This window comes from Pipistrellus hanaki (assembly GCF_964339955.1).
Source record: "Pipistrellus hanaki genome assembly, chromosome: 17".
In the NCBI taxonomy this organism is placed as follows: domain Eukaryota; kingdom Metazoa; phylum Chordata; class Mammalia; order Chiroptera; family Vespertilionidae; genus Pipistrellus; species Pipistrellus hanaki.
The window spans coordinates 47475064-47488841 of record NC_140519.1 but is presented as its reverse complement, the minus strand read 5'-3'; the positions used below and the strand labels follow the sequence as shown (position 1 = coordinate 47488841).

Sequence of the window (13778 nt, the reverse complement as noted above, 5' to 3'; positions counted from 1 at the left end):
CAGGCCCCGTTAAGGTGAAGATGGGCCTTCGGTAGGGTAAATACTGCTCCAGGCCAGTGGTCGGCAAACTGCGGCTTGAGAGCCACATGCGGCTCTTTGGCCCCTTGCGTGTGGCTCTTCCACAAAATACCACGGCCTGGGCGAGTCTATGTTGAAGAAGTGGTGTTAGAAGAAGTTTAAGTTTAAAAAATGTGGCTCTCCAAAGAGATTTCAGTCGTTGTGCTGTTGGTATTTGGCTCATGAGTTTGCCGGCCCCGGCCCTAGGACATGCCTGCCCGCCATACACCGCTTTTAGTGAGAAAGTTCGCATTTCAGACCATCCTACACGGCTCCTGCAGCCTCTGAGTTTGCAAGGCCGCCGCGAAGGCCTCCCTGGAGCTTGTCAGGTGGGGTATGCGGCCCCTTTTCCTGCGTAAATGGCTCAGGAACCTTCCCCGCGGGGGAGCGGTATCTTCCTTGGATCTTGCTGGGGGGCAGGGACCTGGAGCCTTTGCTGGTCTCTTTGTAAGGTGGCCTGCTCGCTGGGACAGTCCTGAGGAGGGGATCCCCTCTGCCGGGGTGGGGGGGGGGGTGCAGGCCTCTCCTTTTCCTAAGGGGAAGTGCGCTCATGAAAACTGGCGCGCTCTGTCCTGCAGGGAGACAGACAGTTTAGGTGTGATGGCCCTGGGGTGTCCTGGGACTCAGGCCAGTGCTGAAAAGAGATAAACAGTGAGGGGGAGAGGAGTTGGAGGGGGGAGGTATGCGGGAGGGGGATTGCTGCTCAAAGGACAGATGGGATATCTGGCCCCCACTGGGGTGTCTGGGCCCCTCTGGGGTGTCTGGCCCCCCCTGGGGTGTCTGGGCCCCTCTGGGGTGTCTGGGCCCCCCTGGGGTGTCTGGGCCCCTCTGCCTGGCAACCAGGCCTAACCTGGCCTGTTTTGTCTCAAACATCCTTTAGGGCCCTAACGCCAGGGTGTTCCCTCCCCGGTGCCTGCTATCGGCTGGCCCCGAAGCAGACGGGCATTCCGATGAGATAAGAGGACGCTGACAGTTCAGACAGAGAGGGGCCCCCGGAGCCGGTGGAATGTCTGCAGCTGATAGCCTTTCTGAGAAGGCCTGCGGGGTCCCGAGCAGGGCGTTCCCTGGAAGAGAGGAGACGGGGAGATGGCAGTCAGGCTCTTCTTCCTTCTTTCCCACTAGCTCGCTCACTCATTCACTCACTCACTCACTCACTCATTCACTCACTCATTCACTCACTCACTCACTCACTCACTCACTCATTCACTCACTCATTCACTCACTCACTCATTCACTCACTCACTCACTCATTCACTCACTCATTCACTCACTCACTCATTCACTCACTCACTCACTCATTCACTCACTCGCTCACCCACTCACCCACTCACTCATTCACTCACTCACTCACTCATTCACTCATTACTCACTCATTCACTCACTCACTCATTCATTCACTCACTCACTCACTCACTCATTCACTCACTCACTCACCCACTCACCCACTCACCCACTCACTCACTCACTCACTCATTCACTCACTCATTCACTCACTCATTCACTCACTCACTCATTCACTCACTCACCCACTCACTCACTCACTCACTCATTCACTCACTCATTCATTCATTCACTCACTCACTCACTCACTCACCCACCCACTCGCTCACTCGCCCACTCACTCAGCAAACACTCCAGGCCCTGGCACCAGCCCCGCACTGAGGTGACACAGGATAAGACAGAGCTGTGTCCTCAAGACGCTCGTCACCCAGCGGGCGAGGCAGACACAGGATGCACAGTGTATGCACAGTCGCGGTGCTGGGTTCGGTGCGGGCTGTAACTGATGCCTACTTTGTTCTCTTAATAAAATGGGGCCAGTCTCACCCACCAGGGGAGGTGGACCCTCCCCCTCCCTCTCCCCCATTGTCGAGGGTTCAAGAGCGTGGGCCCGGAGTGAGCCAGCCTGGCGGGCACCGGTGGCTGCCTGGCTGGCGCCCCCGTCTGAGAGGAAGGAGGAGGTCCCGCCACCCACCTGCCCCGGTCCGTCAGGACTGAATGAGACGGTGACTCAGAGCGCTGGGCACGGTGCCTGGTGCATAGTAACTGCTCACTAAACATAGACGTGGCACCACCAGTGGTATTTATAGCTCAGCCGCACTCGGGTGGGACTGGGGTGGGCTGGGAGGGTGGGACTAGGGCGCCCCCCACTGCTAGATCAGGGAACGTGTCTGCCTGCAGCAGCGGATGTCAACCTTTTACATCTCATGGCACACGTAGACTAATGACTAAAATTCTGCCCCCCCCCCCACATACAACTAGTTAATTAACTTAAACATTTATAAAAAGGAATTTAAAAAATCTGCCACACATTAAGACATATTCTGTTTTTGCTAATCTGACTAAAAAAAAAAAAAAAGGTATGGTTTTGGTTTATTTGCACTGATGTTGGCCGTTGGCTCAGTCATTTCTTTACCTGACAGCCTAAGAGGAAAGCTCAGGGCCCCTGACTCAGTGGGCACCGCGTGGGCAGTCGCTGGCCTTCAGGGTCGGGGGGAGGTCACGGTTCTCGGGCGGCCGGACCCAGAGGCCTTGGCAGTGCCAGTGTCCCGGGCACGGGGGGGGGGGGGGGGGGGGCGGTGGCCAGGGGCTGGATTTCCCAGGTGCCTCTGGAAGCCAAACGTAGAGACTGAGTCACCTTCAAGGCGCTGGTTCTTTTTTTTTTTTTTTTTTTTTTTAAATATATATTTTATTGATTTTTACAGAGAGGAAGGGAGAGAGATAGAGAGCTAGAAATGTCAATGAGAGAGAAACATCAACCAGCTGCCTCTTGCACACCCCCTACTGGGGATGTGCCCACAACCAAGGTACATGCCCTTGACCGGAATCGAACCTGGGACCTTTCAGTCCGCAGACCGACGCTCTACCACTGAGCCAAACCGGCTTCGGCAAGGCGCTGGTTCTTATCTGGTCGTGCCTGGCGGGTGGACAACTGGCTTTGAGCAGCGACCTTGGCTCCCCAAGGGCATCCAGCTGCGTCCGCCTTTCAGGGTTACGTCACCTGTGGCGGGGCCAGAGTCCACGTTCCATAGCAGGAGGGACCAGGCTGGCCGTGACCTGGGCCTCGCCAAGGTCCCCCCCCCCCACCCCCACCCCCGAGTCCCTCATCTGCGAACCCAGAGTAATTTTAAGAGTCATTTTACAAGCGTGGACTCGGGAGGCAGATGGCTCAAGTTCAAGTCCCTCCTGGGCGAGCCGCCTAAGGTGTCTTCATCTGCGAAATGGACACAAGCACCAGTCTCATAGGATTAGCCTGTCAATATACGCAGGGACGCGAGGACCCTGTTAGACAGGAACAGCCTCGACGGCGGGTGTTTTACCTGCAGCGTCCTGCTGGGGGCCGCCACTCACGGGGCCTGGCCCGGCCTGATGAAGGAGACAGCCTCCCGCTCCGACGTTCCCTGCCGGGGTCTTACTGAGACTGTAGCTGCACCTCAGAAATCACCCCGCCCCCCAACACACACACAGACCAAGGCTTATTCCTCACAGATCCTGGAGGGGTGCAGAGAACTTCCCGGGTGAAGAGAGAGAAGGGGGAGAGAGAGAGAGGCTGACACTCCGGGCTGGGGTTCTGCCCTTATCGGGGGGGAGGTGAGGTGCCTGGTTCCCTTCCCTGGTGAATCTGAAACATAGGAGGGGAGCTAGGACACCGGGTGGGCAAAGCGGACTCACTCTGACGTCGCTTGGCCAGGACTCTCTGAGGGGACATGCTGGTGGCGGCCGGCTGTGTCCAGCTGTGCAGCGGCAGTGTTCCCCCAGGCGGTGTCGTCAGGCGGCTGCCTGGCACTCAGAGGCTCGCACCCTCCCTGCCCGTCCCTGGTGCTCAGCACGGTGCCCGGCATTCACCCGTCAGATTCCTGCAGGCCATGCTACATCATGGGACGCGCGTAATTCCATAGGACATGTTACATTCCATAAGACATGCTACATTCCATGGGACACGCTCAATTCCAAAGGACACGCTTATTTCCATGCGATATGCTCAATTCCACGGGATATGCTCAATTCCACGGGACACGCTCAATTTCATAGGACATGCTACATTCCACGAGTTATGCTGCATTCCATGGGGCATGCTCAATCGCATGGGACACGCTTAATCCCACAGGCAGAGGCTGGGTCCCCTTGGCCATGGCAGCCTGTACTCCACCTGTGTGCTGGCTGCCCTGTCCTGTCAGGATGAGGACCCCCCACACGAGATGGTTTGCCCCAGAAGCCTTTGCTGCCTGGCCGCCCAGTGCTCCCTGGGAGCTCCCGGCCCCCCACGTGCCCTCGGCCTGCACGGTGCCCCCAGTACGAGCTTACAGGCTCCTTTCCGAGGTCGGCTGTCTGAGCCCTAGCATGTCCTGTGCTGCCCTTAGGATCTCAGCTCCCGGCCACCGCCCTGGGAGGCCCACCCGAGGCCCAGCGCCCTCAGCGATGGCCTGCCCCCTGGTGGCAGTGTGCTCTCATGGCACCGCAGTGCCCCTGGAGGCTCTGCCTGGGGAGCTGCCAGTCTAGAGCCTGGCAGCAGACATTGTTAGTGTTTTCCGGTGTGATCCTGTTCCCATGGAGTTCAGGGCCCAGCACCGCCCCTGGCACGGGGTGGGCAGCCAGGACGTGGGGGTGACTCAGGGAGCCTCTGAGCCTCGTGGCCTGGGCAAGGCCCTGCTGCTTCCCTGCCAGCACCCTGGGCTGGGCTCTCTGGGGTCCCCGGGCAATAAACCCATCCCCCTCCTCCAGGGGCACCATTTCCGGGCACTGTCGGGATTTGAACCCAGCACCCCGACACCGGGGCCTCGGTTCGTGACCCAGCGCCCGGCGGACATGCGTCACATGGGACTCTGAGCTGGAGGGAATCGGGGAGGGTCACACCCATCCGCTCCACCCCTTCCCCCACTGACAGTGTTGCCCAGAGAGACTACGTCCTTTGTGCAGGATCACACAGCATTCGGAGGAGAGGAGGGGGAAGCGGGGTGCTTCCGTTCCTAATCCGGGCTTCCTCCCCAAGCCCTCACCCCCCCGTTGGCTTGGGGTCTGGAGAAGGACAGGCAGGGTCCCAGCCCACCGGCTTTAAACAGCCTCCCCTCGCTGACAGCAGCCCTTGGCCAGGAGGGGGCAGTGTGTGGGCGGTTGTCCAGGGCCTGGCATCGGCCTGATCGGGGTCCAGGAGCCAGGACTCGGGTGCGCTTGGGCCGGTCGAATCTCCCCTCTCCCGTCCTCGGCTTTCTCTCCGGGCCCCGGGGCTGCAAGGCCCGGTCGGCCGATGGCTCCGCTGATGTGTTCCGAGAACTGAGCCCAGCCATGTGTCCGAGGGCCCAGCCCTCCCCGTGCCCTGCGCCGCCGGCCAGCGTGGGCTCTGTCCCCGCTTCCTCATTCACTCCCCCCCGCCCTGCACGCCCTGCCCCGGAGCCTGGGTGCACCCACCCCTCCCTCTCCGCTGCCGGCCGCCTGTGCTTCCTCCTGGGCGGGCGGCCTCGCTCACATCCTGCGGGTGTTGCAGGCCCCGGAAACGCGCTGGGCTGCCTGCTGCACCCGGCCCTGCAATCGCAGGCTTCTTGGAAGTCCCAGCGCTCCGTCTCTCTGCATGTGGGTGGTACCTCAGGAGCCCACAGCGACCAGGCCTCTGGCCCCACGCGGGGGCCGCGCCGTCCGGGTGAAAAGGGAGGCGTGAGCTGGTTGAAGACTCTGCACATCAGTCTAAGCATGCCGGAACCTGCCGGCAATGAACAGCACCTGATGGAGGGGGTGAGGATGAGAAAAAAAGAAAGACAAGAAAAGATGGGGTCGGGGGGACTGAGACTGAAGTCTGCAGTCCCGAGTTTATTTCTTTTTCTTTTTTTTTTTTTTTTTAAATATATTTTATTGATTTTTTACAGAGAGGAAGGGAGAGAGATAGAGAGCTAGAAACGTCGATGAGAGAGAAACATCGACCAGCTGCCTCTTGCACATCCCCTACTGGGGATGTGCCCGCAACCAATGTACATGCCCTTGACCGGAATCGAACCCGGGACCTTTCAGTCCGCAGACCGACGCTCTACCACTGAGCCAAACCGGCTTCGGCCCGAGTTTATTTCTTAGCTCGTTTTTATACAGCAAAAGCAGGGAGGTACAAGATACAGGTCAGCAGATAATTACCTGCTGGCCTTTAGGCTAAGTATTTACCCAGCACCACATCTTTGTTTCTGCACGTAAGCAGAGAATTGTCTTCTAATCTATACGCAAGCAGCAGGTTAAACAGCATATGTTATTCTTTACAAAGGTCAGTAGTATTTTTACATTAACAAGCTGCAAAACAAGCTGACAGCAAGTTCTCATGAGAGCTATGACTTTTGTCCTACCAGAGCTGTGTCCACCAAGAGACCCCTGCTTCCAGGGCAGCTCCGAGGAAAAAGTGCCCTGTTTTCAGGGCAGCTCCCCACATAAGCAGTGTTTCCCAAAGTGTGGCACGCGTACCCCCAGGGGGACGGGAAGAGTTTGGTGGGGGTACGCATAGCACCGGAGTTTGGTGGGGATAGGCACTGCACCGCGCTTAGCTGCGCCTAATTCTCCGTTCTCATGAGTACGAGGGGCGCTCAGCGTTACGAAAATTATAGAAGGGATACACATATGTGAAAAGTTTGGGAAACACTGGTCTAAGGTGACCAGACATCCCGCTTTTGGCGGGACAGTTCCGATTTTTAAAAAATGGCCCAAAACGCTGCTGCGGGACGCGGGGCAAATTGTTAAAAACCGGGACTGTCCCGCCAAACTCGGGACGCCTGGTCACCTTACATCAGTCGGGCCCTTGAAGGAGGCCTCCACGTGGACTTGGGGAGCCATCCCTGCCCTTCATCAACGCCTTCCGTCCCCCCCGAGCCCCTGGGAGGACAGTCTGCCGGAGCCCAGGCCTTGGGCGAGGGTGTGGGGTGAGGAGACCCCAGAGCTGGGCGGGGTGTCCCGTCGGTAACGTGGGGGCCTGTCATCGGCTCAGCACAGGGGTGGGCGGTGCCTGCTGGTGCCAGCTCTGGCCTGGGGGATGCTGCCCAGGCCTGGGTCCCGGCTCGGCCACGCCCAGCTGGGGGGCCGGGGGCGCGGTCTCCCCCTCTCTGTGCTTCGGGCTTTCCTCTGGGACACGGGCTGGGAATCACTCCTTCAGTCCTCTCGGTGGGAACAAACAACCCTGGCTGGCGGAGGCCTGTGGATTCTCTTCCTGGTCCAGGGCACGTCCCTGGGTTGCAGGTTCGGTCCCCACCTGTGTGTGGCAGGCAGCCGATCCCTGAGTCTCTCTCCCTTCGATGTTTCTCTCTCTCCCTCCCTCCAACTCTCACTGAAAATCAATGGGAAATCCTTGGTAAGGATTAAAAACAAACAGACCAACAAAAGTACCCAAAAAACAAGTGTGTGTTGAGCGTCATAAGCAACGCTGGGGAGAGGGGTCCCCGCCTCGGGGGGTCCCCTGTCCCTCTGACAGGACGCTTCCAGAAGCTTTACATACGCTTCCAACCCTCTGCACAGGTCGCTTTGAGGGCGGTGCTGGTTTTGGTACCGCCAAAGAGCGCCGAAACCATTTTGGCTCAGTGGATAGAGCGTCGGCCTGTGGACTGAAAGGTCCCAGGTTCGATTCCCGTGAAGGGCATGTACCTTGGTTGTGGGCATGTCCCAGTGGGGAGTGTGTGGGAGGCAGCTGATCGATGATTCTCTCTCATCGATGTTTCTAACTTTCTCTCTCTCTCCCTTCCTCTCTGTAAAAGATCAATATATTAAAAAAAAAAAAAAAAAAAGAGGGGGAGGCACAGAGGCGGGGAGAGACTTACGGGGGGGGGGCATTGCCCTTACAGAGGAGGGGGAGGCGCGGAGAGGGGGGAGACACTGGGGGGAGGGGCCAGCAAAGATTGGGCAGTGCGGGACTCAGACTTGGTCACCGTGGCTTCAAGGCCACGAGCTGAACCACGGGGCCGGCTGTCTCTTGGCGTGGAGGCCCAGCGGCGTGCGTGTGGCTGTTTGGACGTGACACGGGCTGTGGCGGAGGCGTGCCCCAGGGCGGGCCTGGGCTGCCTGGATTCTGGCGAATGGAATGCCACATGGACCTCCCATCCGGGCCTCTGTGGTGTGTGAGGGACTGAACCACCTCCCGCCGTCCCCAGGAGGCCTTGCAGCTCCCCTCTAGCCCGCCCCCCGCTCGTACCCCCCCTCAGGCGGCCCCCGCTGCTCGCCGGGCCCCTGCAGCAGGCGGGGAGCCCGGGGCTGGGTGGGGGCTGGGCTCAGAGCCGTCTGTTTGGAATTAGGTGCGAACTGAGCCCAGTTGGCCAGAAACCAGCTCTGTTAAGCCAGAAAGCAGCTTGGAGACGGGCCGACGGATATCTAAGCACAGCCGACTGTCCTCTGAGAGTCCGCCCTGGCTTCTCCGTCCAGCTCCCCTCCCAGCACCCCCAGCACCCCCCAGCGGGCCGGGGACAGAGCGGGAGGCCTCTCCCTGGGAGGAGGAGGAGGAGGAGGAAGAAGAGGAGGAGGAGGAGGAGGGGGAAGAGGAGGAGGAGGAGAAGGAAGAGGAGGAGGAGGAAGAGGAGGAGGAGGAGGAGGAGGAAGAGGAGGAGGAGGAGGAGAAGGAAGAGGAGGAGGAGAATGAAGAGGAGGAGGAGGAGAAGGAGGAGGAGGAGGAGGAGGAGGACAGTGCATTGCAGTCACATCCCGGACCAGAGTAGGTGGTTCCTCCAGGAGGGCGGAGGGGACCGCCAGCAGCCGTAACAGTCTCGCTCCTGAGCGAGCGGGGGCCCGGGCTTGCCGAGCTCCCCCTGGGCCAGGACGAGGGCCGGCTCCGGTCTACTGACGGGACCTGGGCTCCGGGGGTGACCGAGCGAGACCGCCCCGTGTCACGTCCCGTGTCACGTCGGAACAGCTACACACAGAATCTGGTTCTGTTTTATCTCCATCACCTCTTATCGAGGCCTCGGGAGACGCTCCGAGGCCCGGATGTCTCCCTTCCACTTCCCTGGAAGCTGGGCGAGCAGCAGGGCGGGGAGACAGAGGCACCGGGCACCGGGGGCCGGCCGGCCAGCGTGCCTCGTGGGTTGTGTGCGAAGCGCGGGCCTGGCCGGGGTGGCCCCGCAGCCCGCCTTCCCGCCCAGTGAGCTGGCCGGTCTGCAGAACCCGCGGACCCGGCGTCACGGGGCCTGGGACGCTGTGCGGGCTGAAGGGTGTCGAGTGATGTCTCACCCTGTGTGCGTATTCTGTCCCTTTCCCTCTCTCTCTCTCTCTCTCTCTCTCTCTCTCTCTCTCTTATTTTAAACATATTTTATTGATTTTCCTATAAAGAGGAAGAGAGAGGGATAGAGAGAAACATCGATGAGAGTTAGAATCATCCATCAGCTGCCTCCAGCACACCCCCTACTGGGGATGTGCCCGCATCCAAGGTACAGGCCCTTGACCGGAATCGAACCTGGGACCTTTCAGTCCACAGGCCGACACTCTATCCACTGAGCCAAACCGGTTTCGGCTCCTTTCCTTTATTATTTTTTTTTCCTCTTCTTTTTTGCATCTCTCTGATTGCTAGTGAGGCCCCAGACCTCCGTGTGTCCCCCAGCCTCAGCCTGGCCCCTCGCCCACCCAGGGTTCACTCCTGCTCTCCTTCCTGTGCGCCCCCCCCCCCCCCCCCCCCCCGCTCCCTCCCAGCTGCCCAGCAGGCTCAGGTCTCCTTTGCAAACCCAGACGTGGAGCCGCACACCCCTGGGGTCCAGGCCTGCTCCAGCACCTCTGGCTGCTGCCCCCTCCACGAGGGGCCCTCGCCTTTCCGAGCACCCCCCCCCCCCCCATACATCGGGGTGAAACGTGGGAGGTAGGTGAGGTCCTTTCTGGGCGTGCAGTAGGGCTCAGTGGGGTGTCTGTCCGGAGGCAGGGCCCTCCCGTCCTGCGCTGTCACCGCCTCTCTGCCTGACCGGCTGGCTGCCGCGGCCTGGGAGGCCGCCAGGGTGGCTCCGGGGAGGGGTGCAGCCGCCCTGCTTCTATTTTCGGCTCCCGCAGCGCCGGGCAGACAGCGGGACCTTGCACGGCGGGTGTCGGCCTCGCTGGAGGAGGGTCAATGTCAGACGATGCGTTGGCCAAACCTGAAATTCTAGTCAGGAAATCGCCCAGGAGAGCGCACTCCGGGCCCTGCCTCTCTAAGGTTTCTAAACGGGGCTTTGTTACAGGGCGGGTGATTACAGAGCCTCAGCCTCAGTGCTCGGCCTGCAGGGCACTGCGGAGGTGCTCGGCTTTCGCTGACCGGCGCACGGGGCCCTGGCAGAGGCAGGCCGCTCCCCTCCGCGGGGCGGCCGGAGGCAGCCCTGGAGGCTCAGCCTCAGGCTGGGGCCCTCTGCTGTCTACCCCGGGGGGGCGGGCAGGGAGGAGGCAGGACAGCACCCAGTGGCATGTCATGGCCAGAGGAGATCTTTAGAGCACCCCGGGCAGGGTCCCACCGGGGGATGCCAGTGGATAAAGCGGTCTGGGTGAGGCCATAGGGAGCGGTGGGGCCTGGGGCACACTGGACAGCTGGCGAGCTTCTGACCGAAGGAAGTGACTGCTGAGCAGCCTCCACCGATGGGGAATGCGAGCCCAGGGTTCCTGCACCTCCCCTTCCTTTAAGAAGCGAAGCCAGAGTCCAGATTATTATTATTTTTTTGTGTGTGTGTGTGTGTGTGTGTGAGGTTTTTCTGATTTTTAAAAGTTACAGCTGGCCGAAACCGGTTTGGCTCAGTGGATAGAGCGTCTGCTTGTGAACTGAAAGGTCCCGGCTTCAATTCTGGTCAAGGGCATGTACCTTGGTTGCGGGCACATCCCCAGTAGGCGGTGTGCAGGAGGCAGCTGATCGATGATTCTCTCTCATCGATGTTTCTAGCTCTCTATCCCTCTCTCTTCCTCTCTGTAAAAAATCAATAATACATATATATATATGTATATATGTATACATATATACATACATATATATATGTATTATTGATTTTTTACACACATATATATATATACTTAAAAAAAAGTCACAGCTGACAGAACGTTCCGTCCACGGCTGTGTGCCGCAGACGAAACATCCCAGGAGGCAGCCATTTGTCCTGATTCGGTGCCGCTCTGGACAGATCAGCACACGGAGGCTCAGACCTTGGGGACTTGGCAAAAGTCCCCACGAGGGAGGGGACAGCTCCCGGGGAAACAGAAGTCACGTCCAGGGTCAGGCTGGGGCTTTGGGCCCCTCCTCTCTGGGGCTGTCCTGGACTGGAAAGGAACCGGGGACCCTTCCGTCCACAGGCCGACGCTCTACCCGCTGAGCCACACCGGCTGGGGTGGGAGCCACCTTCTCGCCCACTCTCTTGTGCCCCTCCTTTCTGGAGGAGGAGACGGAGGCCCCAAACGCTCTCAGCATCCGTCTCCTGCTGCCCAGTAAGGACGTGTCAGCACCCAGGACGGCGGGGCGCCCCTCCGAAAGCCCCCTGTCACGGCAGGTGCCCCCACGCCCCCCGCAGTCCAAGGTGGGTGGACGGGAGACGGGGTACAGGGCCGTGACGTCACTGCCCGTCCACAGCTGACGGGCACCTTCCCCGGTGGCCCCCGAGAAGCATGTGGGGGCGGAGCTGTGTTCTGGGGGCCACCGATGGGTTTCTCCGGAGGCTTATCCTCTGGCACCGAAAGGGGGCGTCGGCTGGGGAGCTCCCCTGCCCACAGGGGTACAGCTGCTTCCCCAGGGGCCGAGCCAGCCTGGAGGATGTGGCTAGAAGGGGACCTGGAGAGCAGCCTCGCCCTGTGCCCACCTGTTGGGTGGCACGCCTCTGTCCTGGTGTCACCTCGCTGACCTCACCCCGTAACGCGATCCAGTGACTCGGCGGCGTTCAGGCTTGCCTGGCCGCCGCCGGCTGAGTGCCCGCTCCTGCCGCCGGGCCCGTGGTTCCCCGTCCCCGTGCCCTGGCCCGCGCCCCGGCCCGGCTGTCCTCGCCCGGCTGGCCCCCTCCGAGCCCCCGCTGCCTCCCTGCCGCCCGCTGCCCTGCGGAATGTCACTGCTCCGTGTGACCGGACGCGTGAGCTTCGAGGAGAGAGGGACTTGGCCTTGGTCCGCGGTGTGGCACCAGCATCCGGTCAGGAGCCTTGGCTAAAGGGCCAATGGCTTCTGGCTGCTCGTGCTGAGGCCCCAAGAGGCAGTGGAAGGGCCTCTGGTCCTCACACACGCTCTCTGGGCACCTCCCGGTGCCCCGCACAGGCCCTGCCCTGGCACACGGTCCCCTGGGGCCTGACCCCGGGTGGCCTCCTCCGGCCGGCCGGAAGCTGAGCTGCGGCAGGGTGAGCCCGGGCCCGGGGCGGGAGGGACCTCGGGGTTAGAACACACCCCTCCCGCCCACCCACAGCAGGAAGTGGTCCCAGAGGCCTCGTGCTGCAGCGCTGTCATGAACGGCGCGGCACTCGAACCCGGCGCTCGGTCCCCGGGCTCCCACGTGCAGGTGCCTGCTGTCTCCCCCCGGAGGGCGGAGGGAGGAAGGCGGAGGGAGGAGGGCGGAGGGCGGGGGTGTCTGTGAGCCTGAGCCATGCACGCTGCAGGCTGCTCTCCCCTGTGAGGCCTGCCCGCCTTCTCCCTGCGGTACCTCTGAGCTCTTTATTTTCCTTCTGTTTTTCAGATGCAGAAGCTGAGGCTCAGAGAGGTTAAGGAACGCCCCCGAGGTCACACAGCTGGTAAGTGGCGGAGCTGGGATTTGAACCCAGCTCTCTCCGGCTCCAGAGCCAATTGCCTCGCTGTGTCTGCCTGAAACCATGTGGAAACGACCGTCCCCCTGCCTCCCCCCGCCCACGTGTGGGCCCCGTGACGTGGTGTTTGTGGGTGTCTCCCTGCGCCTCCCCCGCCGGGCCCTGGGAAGTCCTGTCTGAGCCACGCGGCCGGGCCGTGCTCGGGGAATGGGGTCCACCGGATCCTTAGAAAGTCCTGGTAACCAGGGCCCCTCTGGCTGCGCTCAGAGTCACCTGGGACCAGGCCGGACCGGGGAGAATGGCGCCCAGCCCCCATGATGGGGTGCGGGCGGCAGCTCCAGGCTGGTCCGAGGAGGGCAGCTCTTTGTGGTTGAGAAAGCGGGGAAGGCGGGGGAGGTAGGAAGGTGCGCAGGGCGGGTGGTGGAGGCGGGGTCCAGTGCGGGGCCCCCTCCCACGGGTCTCTGTCCCCGCCGCCAGGGCCCCTCGCCCGTCACCGTCACCTGGAGGGCTGAGGGCCCGTCTTGAGACCCGCTCTCCGCTCCGGGACCTTTCTTAGAAGCCGTTTCTGAGAAGCCTTTGAGGGGAAGCGGGCCCCGTGGCGGGTGGATGTGAATGAACGGCCTGCTGGTCTCTGCAGACTTCGGGGGGGCCCCTCGTGGGCGGGAGGCTCGGAGTGGGCGTGGCGTTCTGGGGCCGCCCGCGGGGGCTGTGGGAAGAGGGAGTCTGGTTTCCAAACCACCTGGGGGTGAGGGGGGGGGCCCACAGCGGGGCTTGGGGTCCCCAGCTCTGCCTCGCCCGGAAAAGCTCGGCCTCGGTGGCTGACTTCTCCTGGAGGGTGAGACCCACGTTCCAGAGCAGGGAAACCCGCTGCCGAATGGCAGCTGTCCCCCAGAAACGTGGCGAGCAGGTCTGGCTCTGCCAGGCCACGCTGTGTGGACTGCGCCGGCCCCTGCCCTTCCCCAGGCCTCGGTTTGCCCATCCGTACAGTGGGCTGAGAGCAGGTACAGCTGCGGCCGCCAGCCCGTCCGGCGGGAGGCCGTGAGCCTCTGCTGATGCTCATGCAGACC

At 61.4% G+C, this 13778-nt stretch overlaps 1 protein-coding gene across 3 annotated transcripts in view; it reads left to right on the top strand.

Moving 5' to 3' along the window:
* ST3GAL1 (ST3 beta-galactoside alpha-2,3-sialyltransferase 1) overlaps nt 1-13778 on the top strand; it is a 48502-nt gene that overhangs the window by 14438 nt on the left and 20286 nt on the right. For all 3 annotated transcript variants that reach the window (XM_084864742.1, XM_084864744.1, XM_084864743.1), the window contains exon 3: nt 12645-12699. The gene's annotated coding sequence lies outside the window, so the exon portion shown is untranslated. The remainder of the gene's footprint in view (nt 1-12644; nt 12700-13778) is intronic.